Source organism: Amblyomma americanum, chromosome 11 (genome assembly GCF_052857255.1).
Source record: "Amblyomma americanum isolate KBUSLIRL-KWMA chromosome 11, ASM5285725v1, whole genome shotgun sequence".
In the NCBI taxonomy this organism is placed as follows: domain Eukaryota; kingdom Metazoa; phylum Arthropoda; class Arachnida; order Ixodida; family Ixodidae; genus Amblyomma; species Amblyomma americanum.
The window spans coordinates 127,947,405-127,953,455 of NC_135507.1; the positions used below are offsets into that span (position 1 = coordinate 127,947,405).

General features: G+C 56.2%; 1 pseudogene; it reads left to right on the top strand.

Moving 5' to 3' along the window:
- LOC144111635 (large subunit ribosomal RNA) lies at window positions 1-2,253 on the top strand (annotated as a pseudogene).
- Window positions 2,254-6,051: the final 3,798 nt, after the last annotated feature.

Sequence of the window (6,051 nt, forward strand, 5' to 3'; positions counted from 1 at the left end):
CCCGCTGAATTTAAGCATATCACTAAACGGAGGAAAAGAAACCAACAGGGATTAACCGAGTAGCTGCGAGCGAAACGGGACCTAGCCCAGCACCGAATCCCCCGTCCTTGCAGGCGGTCGGGAAATGTGGTGTATGGGAGGCAACGTTCCCGGGAGTTTGCGACAGTGCAAGTCCCCCTGACAGGGGCTTGTCCCAGAGTGGGTGCCAGGCCCGTCTCCGCCGTTGCGCGCCCGGCACGAAGCCTCCCGTGAGTCGGGTTGCTTGAGAGTGCAGCCCTAAGTGGGTGGTAAACTCCATCTAAGGCTAAATACGACCGAGAGACCGATAGTCAACAAGTACCGTGAGGGAAAGTTGAGAAGAACTTTGAAGAGAGAGTTCAAAGTACGTGAAACCGCTTAGAGTAAAACGGGTGGGCCCTCGAAGCTCGAAAGCGGTGGGATTCAGTCTCCGGACGACTGCCGAGCTGGCGGCGTCGGGTGAACGGCTCCTCTCGGGGGGCTGTTCCGGCTGCCAGTGCGCGGACGCGGTCTCCGGCGTGCGCACTTTCCACCGCCGGTAGAACGCCGCGACAGACGCGGGTCAATGGGAAAAGTACGACTTTGAGTCCGGCTCTGGAGGTGCCCTGCTCGTCCCCTCGGGGACGGTTCGCGGGAGTTATACCTTGCCGTGCACGAAGAGTTCGTCACCCCGTCCAGGCCCCATGGGCTTCTCCCGGCTGTCGGGAGGCCCGAACGATGACGCCCTCTGGAATCGGAGCGGAGGACCCGCTGGGCAAGCTTGTCGCCTCTTGTTGTCCGGGTTGGTCCCGTGGCGGCGGGCTGGCGGCGAGGAGCCGGGTGAGCGGCGAGTTCTCCCGTGGAGGCGCTATCGTGGTTTGCGGCGAGTAGGTCGGTAACCCACCCGACCCGTCTTGAAACACGGACCAAGGAGTCTAACATGTGCGCGAGTCAATGGGTCTCTCGAAACCCAATGGCGCAATGAAACGCGAAGGCCCTTCGCGGGCCGCGTTGCGATCCCGGACAGCACAGGGGTTCGGGCGCAGCAACGGCCCGTCCAAGGCGCTCACTTGTCGCCGGGGCGGAGCTAGAGCGCACACGTTGGCAACCGAAAGATGGTGAACTATGCCCGGGCAGGACGAGGCCAGAGGAAACTGGTGGAGGTCCGAAGCGATTCTGACGTGCAAATCGATCGTCCGATCCGGGTATAGGGGCGAAAGACCAATCGAACCATCTAGTAGCTGGTTCCCTCCGAAGTTTCCCTCAGGATAGCTGGTGCTCGATGGGAGAGCAGTCACACCTGGTAAAGCGAATGATTAGAGGCATTGGGGTCGAAACGTCATCAACCTGTTCTCAAACATTCAATGGGTGTACGGGAGGCCTTCTGGGTTGAGGCCTCCCGCTGCGATGAGAGTGCCAAGTGGGCCACTTTTGGTAAGCAGAACTGGCGCTGTGGGATGAACCAAACGGCGGGGTAAGGCGCCCGAGTCGGACGCTCATGAGAACCCATGAAGGGTGTTGGTTGCTTAAGACAGCAGGACGGTGGCCATGGAAGTCGGAATCCGCTAAGGAGTGTGTAACAACTTACCTGCCGAAGCAACTAGCCCCGAAAATGGATGGCGCTCTAGCGTCGCGCCTATCCCCGGCCGTCGCTGGCAGAGTAGCACGAACAGTGGGGGTGCTAAGCCGCGACGAGTAGGAGGGCCGCAGCGGTGGGCGTTGAAGGTGTCGGGCGCGAGCCCGCCTGGAGCCGCCGCTGGTGCAGATCTTGGTGGTAGTAGCAAATACTCAAGTGAGAACCTTGAGGACTGAAGTGGAGAAGGGTTCCATGTGAACAGCAGTTGAACATGGGTCAGTCGGTCCTTAGGGAAAGGAGAAATCCTTTCAGAAGCGGGCGCGTTTGTGCAGCTCTGTCTGTCGAATCGGAGACGCCCCGCTGCAACCGAAAGGGAATCGGGTTAACAGTCCCGAACCCGGCTACGGAGATCGGTCCTTCGGGGCCAAGTGCGGCAACGCAAACCAGCTCGGAGACGCCGATGGGAGCCCCGGGAAGAGTTTTCTTTTCTCTGTAAGGAGATCGAGTCCCCGGAATGGGTTCACCCCGAGATAGGGACGGTGGCTCCGTAGAGCAGTGCGGCTCTTGCGCTGTCCGGTGCGCTCCTGTCGGCCCTTGAAAATCCGAGTGAGGGAGTGTGATTTTCGTGCCGGACCGTACCCATATCCGCAGCAGGTCTCCAAGGTGAACAGCCTCTAGTCTCTAGACCAATGTAGGTAAGGGAAGTCGGCAAAACGGATCCGTAACCTTGGGAGAAGGATTGGCGCTGAGGGCTGAGCCGGTCGGGCTGGGGTCCAGAAGCAGGAATGGCACTGTACCGGGACTGGGCGAGGCTCGCCCCCGTCAAAAGCGGTGCGGCCGAGCCCGGGCCAGCGTCGGGACCTTCCTGTGGAAAGCCACAGCTGTGCTTGTTCCGGGGGCTTCGTGCCCGAGGTTCTTGCTTCGGCCGGCAGAAAACAGCCAACTCAGAACTGGCACGGACCGGGGGAATCCGACTGTCTAAGTAAAACAAAGCATTGCGAGGGCCAGCATTGGTGCTGACGCAATGTGATTTCTGCCCAGTGCTCTGAATGTCAACGTGAAGAAATTAAAAAAAGCGCAGATAAACGGCGATAGTAACAATGACTATGGGTGGTGGCGGATCACATCTCCACTCCAGGGTCAATTCCAGCGGCCCTGATGCCCTGTTCGCCTCCGGACCTCTGGGTGAGACCATCGGCCCAAGTCCAGGTACCAGCTGGTAACCCAGGAAACTGGGGCTAAAGAACAGGAAGGGGAACCTGGGTGTTAAGTCCCTACTCTGGCCCAGGTCCCATACATCCTGAGAGGGCAAATACGGAGCCTTGGGGCTAGCAACCCTTAGGTCCCTAAAACAAGTGGCGCTACAGAAAAATACATAAAACTTAGAAGTGGCTGCCGAGAGGCGGCCACCCCACTTTCCCGTGGCGCGGGGCCCAGTCGTGGGGACTCTGGTGGAATGGAGGCTCCAGATCCCACCTCGCCCAGAGCTTGTCAGCTCTGTGGCAAATCGTTTGACTTACTTTGGATTGAAAGTGCATCATGGAAAAATGCACAAGGGCCTGAAATTCCAAAGCGCTGTGACTTCAGCAATAGCTTCACAGCCTCCTGAAATAGCCAAGACTTCAACCTCAATGATTCCTGCCCAGCTAGCAAGGGACAGGGGTGATCAAAATGAGCCTGTCTCCCTGCACACAATGCATGAGCCAAGTTCCAGCACTTTTATCAAAGGCGATGAGAAGGCATCTCTGATGTACAAAATGCATGAGCCAAGTTCCATCATGTCTATCAGAGGATGAGAAGGCATCTATGGTGCAGGTGTCTGTGCCCTGCCCTGTTGTGGTTGAGGGGAATATCCCAACAAACGACGATACCACCCCCCCATTGGGGGTTTGTCTGCCCTTGCAGATACGCTCGTGGATGAGATGGATCCTGTTGGTGAAACAGGGGAACCTGTTGCGTCACCAGGTTTACTTGCCATGGAACCGGGGGCCGCCTCTAACGTCTGTGTCAGTAATACTCCGGTACCTGTGGTGAGTGGGCCTGGTGCTCCGCAGCCTGCTGAGTTCCTCTGCGCTCACCCGTTGTTTGCCGAAGCGCGAACCGAGGCCCGGGACGGCGGCTTGAATAGTCCTGTGGCATCGGTGAGTCGGCGCGCTACTGCCCAACTTGAACGAGGTGCTGTGGTCACATCTGGGGTCCCCATGGGGGGGGGGGGGGGGCTCGGGTGCTCGATCGAAGCGCCCTCTTGGTGGCGGAGCTGCTACCTTTGGGGGGAGGCCGATGCCCTCCCCTCTCTTTTTTCTGCTCCCGCCCCGGCAGACGTGGCTGGGGGGGGAGGGGGGAGGGTATTCCGATGCTAGACCGGGGAGCTCGGGGGTTGGTGATGATGATTTCGTTCCCCACATGGTTCGTCGCGCTCGGAAACGTGCGACTCCAATGAAGCAGCCCGCGGCGAGGTCCAGGCCGTTGCGGACTGGTGGCGTGGGGAAGTAAGCGTAGCAGGGGGCGGCAGAAGGTTAGATGGGCGGATGAGATTAAGAAGTTTGCAGGCAGAGGGTGGATGCAGCTGGCAAAGGATAGGGTTAATTGGAGAGACATGGGAGAGGCCTTTGCCCTGCAGTGGGTGTAGTAGGGCTGATGATGATGATGATGATGGCGTGGGGAAGGCGAGGTCCAGGCCGCCTTCCCATCGTGATTCTCCATCGTGCTCTTCGTCGAGCTCCGTTGATCTGGCAACTATCCAACAAGGTCGGCCTTGTCCGGTTCGAAGTGTCGCAGCGCGTGATCAACCCACTTCTCACTCTTCTGATTCCGAACCCCGGGGTAAAAAGAACTCTTGTGTACCATATCAATCACACAATACATGTATTGACTGTGGCAACACATACAAAACAAAAGTCGGATTAAGTCCGCACCGCAGGCTGGCGCACTTTTACAACTATAATGCTGATATTGTTATTGCCCGTGTCAAACCTAGATGGACGAAGGAAGATAATTTCCTTCTCGCTAAGGCTGAGGTGGAATTAACATCCACTGGACCGGTTCTAAACATCAATCAACTGCTTCATGAGCGATTTAAAGAACGGACATTTGACGGTATTAAATCCCATAGAAGGGCTGAGGCATATAGGAAACCAGTTGATGAAATAAGGAATAAGAGGGTTGGCTGCAGCCGGTGAGGGAGGAGGGAATGATGAAGATGAGGTTTGTGAGGTTGATGGGAGAAGTGAATTCTCGGCCATTCCTGCTAAGACAGCAAGGGATGAACTGCTCGATGAACTTCGAAAACTGATTACTAAACAGTGCCCGCGGGCTTTTAATGCTTCGGAACTTTGGACTATCGCCAAGCTCTATCTAGATCATGTTAATGTTGATATGCAACAACTACATCAGAAATAATTTCTACAAGGATCAGCCAAGAAATTCTTCCAGTATGGCTGACCGGCAAACGACTCAACCGGTTGGGAAACGCAAAAGACGGAGACGAGAGTATGCGAAGACGCAAGCACTCTTTAGGAAGAATCAGAGTGCTTGTGTACGGAATATATTAGACGGAGAAATGGAGACCAAAGTTGAAGACACCATTTCCTTTTTGGCGGCATGGGCAGAGATTATGGAACGACCAAGTATGCTACCGCCCTTGCGTGTAGACAACTTTACTCCGGATCCTGAGAAGACTCCTTTGCGCCCAATATCATCTAAAGAAATAAAAAAGTGTTTACCTCCTCTAAGCACAGCGGCGGGGCCAGACGGCTTCGGACCTGGGGACCTACGGGCCGTGCCAACATCTGTAGTGAAGGTCCTTCTCACCCTCTTCATGCTCCGTGGGAGGCTGCCTGTGTGCCTATCCGGAGCCCGCACGATTTTCGTACCCAAGAAGGCTGGAGCATCCGACCCTGGGGACTTTCGACCAATTACCATCTCTTCGGTGTTAGTCCGACTATTCCATAAGGTTCTAGCCTATCGTCTCTTGGGAACAATTGATTTTGACTTCCGACAGCGAGCCTTCCTACCTGTGGACGGCTGTGCTGAGAACGTCTTTTCGCTGGCCGGAGTTCTCTACGAGGCGAGACGACGGTACCGGCACCTGCATATGGCCACTCTCGATGTGGCGAAGGCCTTTGACAGCGTCACCATTGATGCCATCCTGGAAGGCCTCCGACGTAAAGGAATGGCCGAAGACTTCGTCGCATACATCGAGAGCTTCTACAGGTCAGCGACAACGGTTCTCACCTACAGCGGCATGACACATACAGTTCATCCTTCCCGTGGTGTGAGACAGGGTGACCCTTTGTCTCCCATATTAATCAACCTGATACTAGACCATTGGCTTCGGAACCTTCAAGAGGGCGTCGCCTTCAGGAGTTGGGAGTTTAAGATCAGCGCTATGGCTTTTGCTGATGACCTGGTCTTGTTCGCGACATCTCCTCGCGGTCTCCAGACGCAGCTATACAGCCTGGACACATACCTTGCGGAAA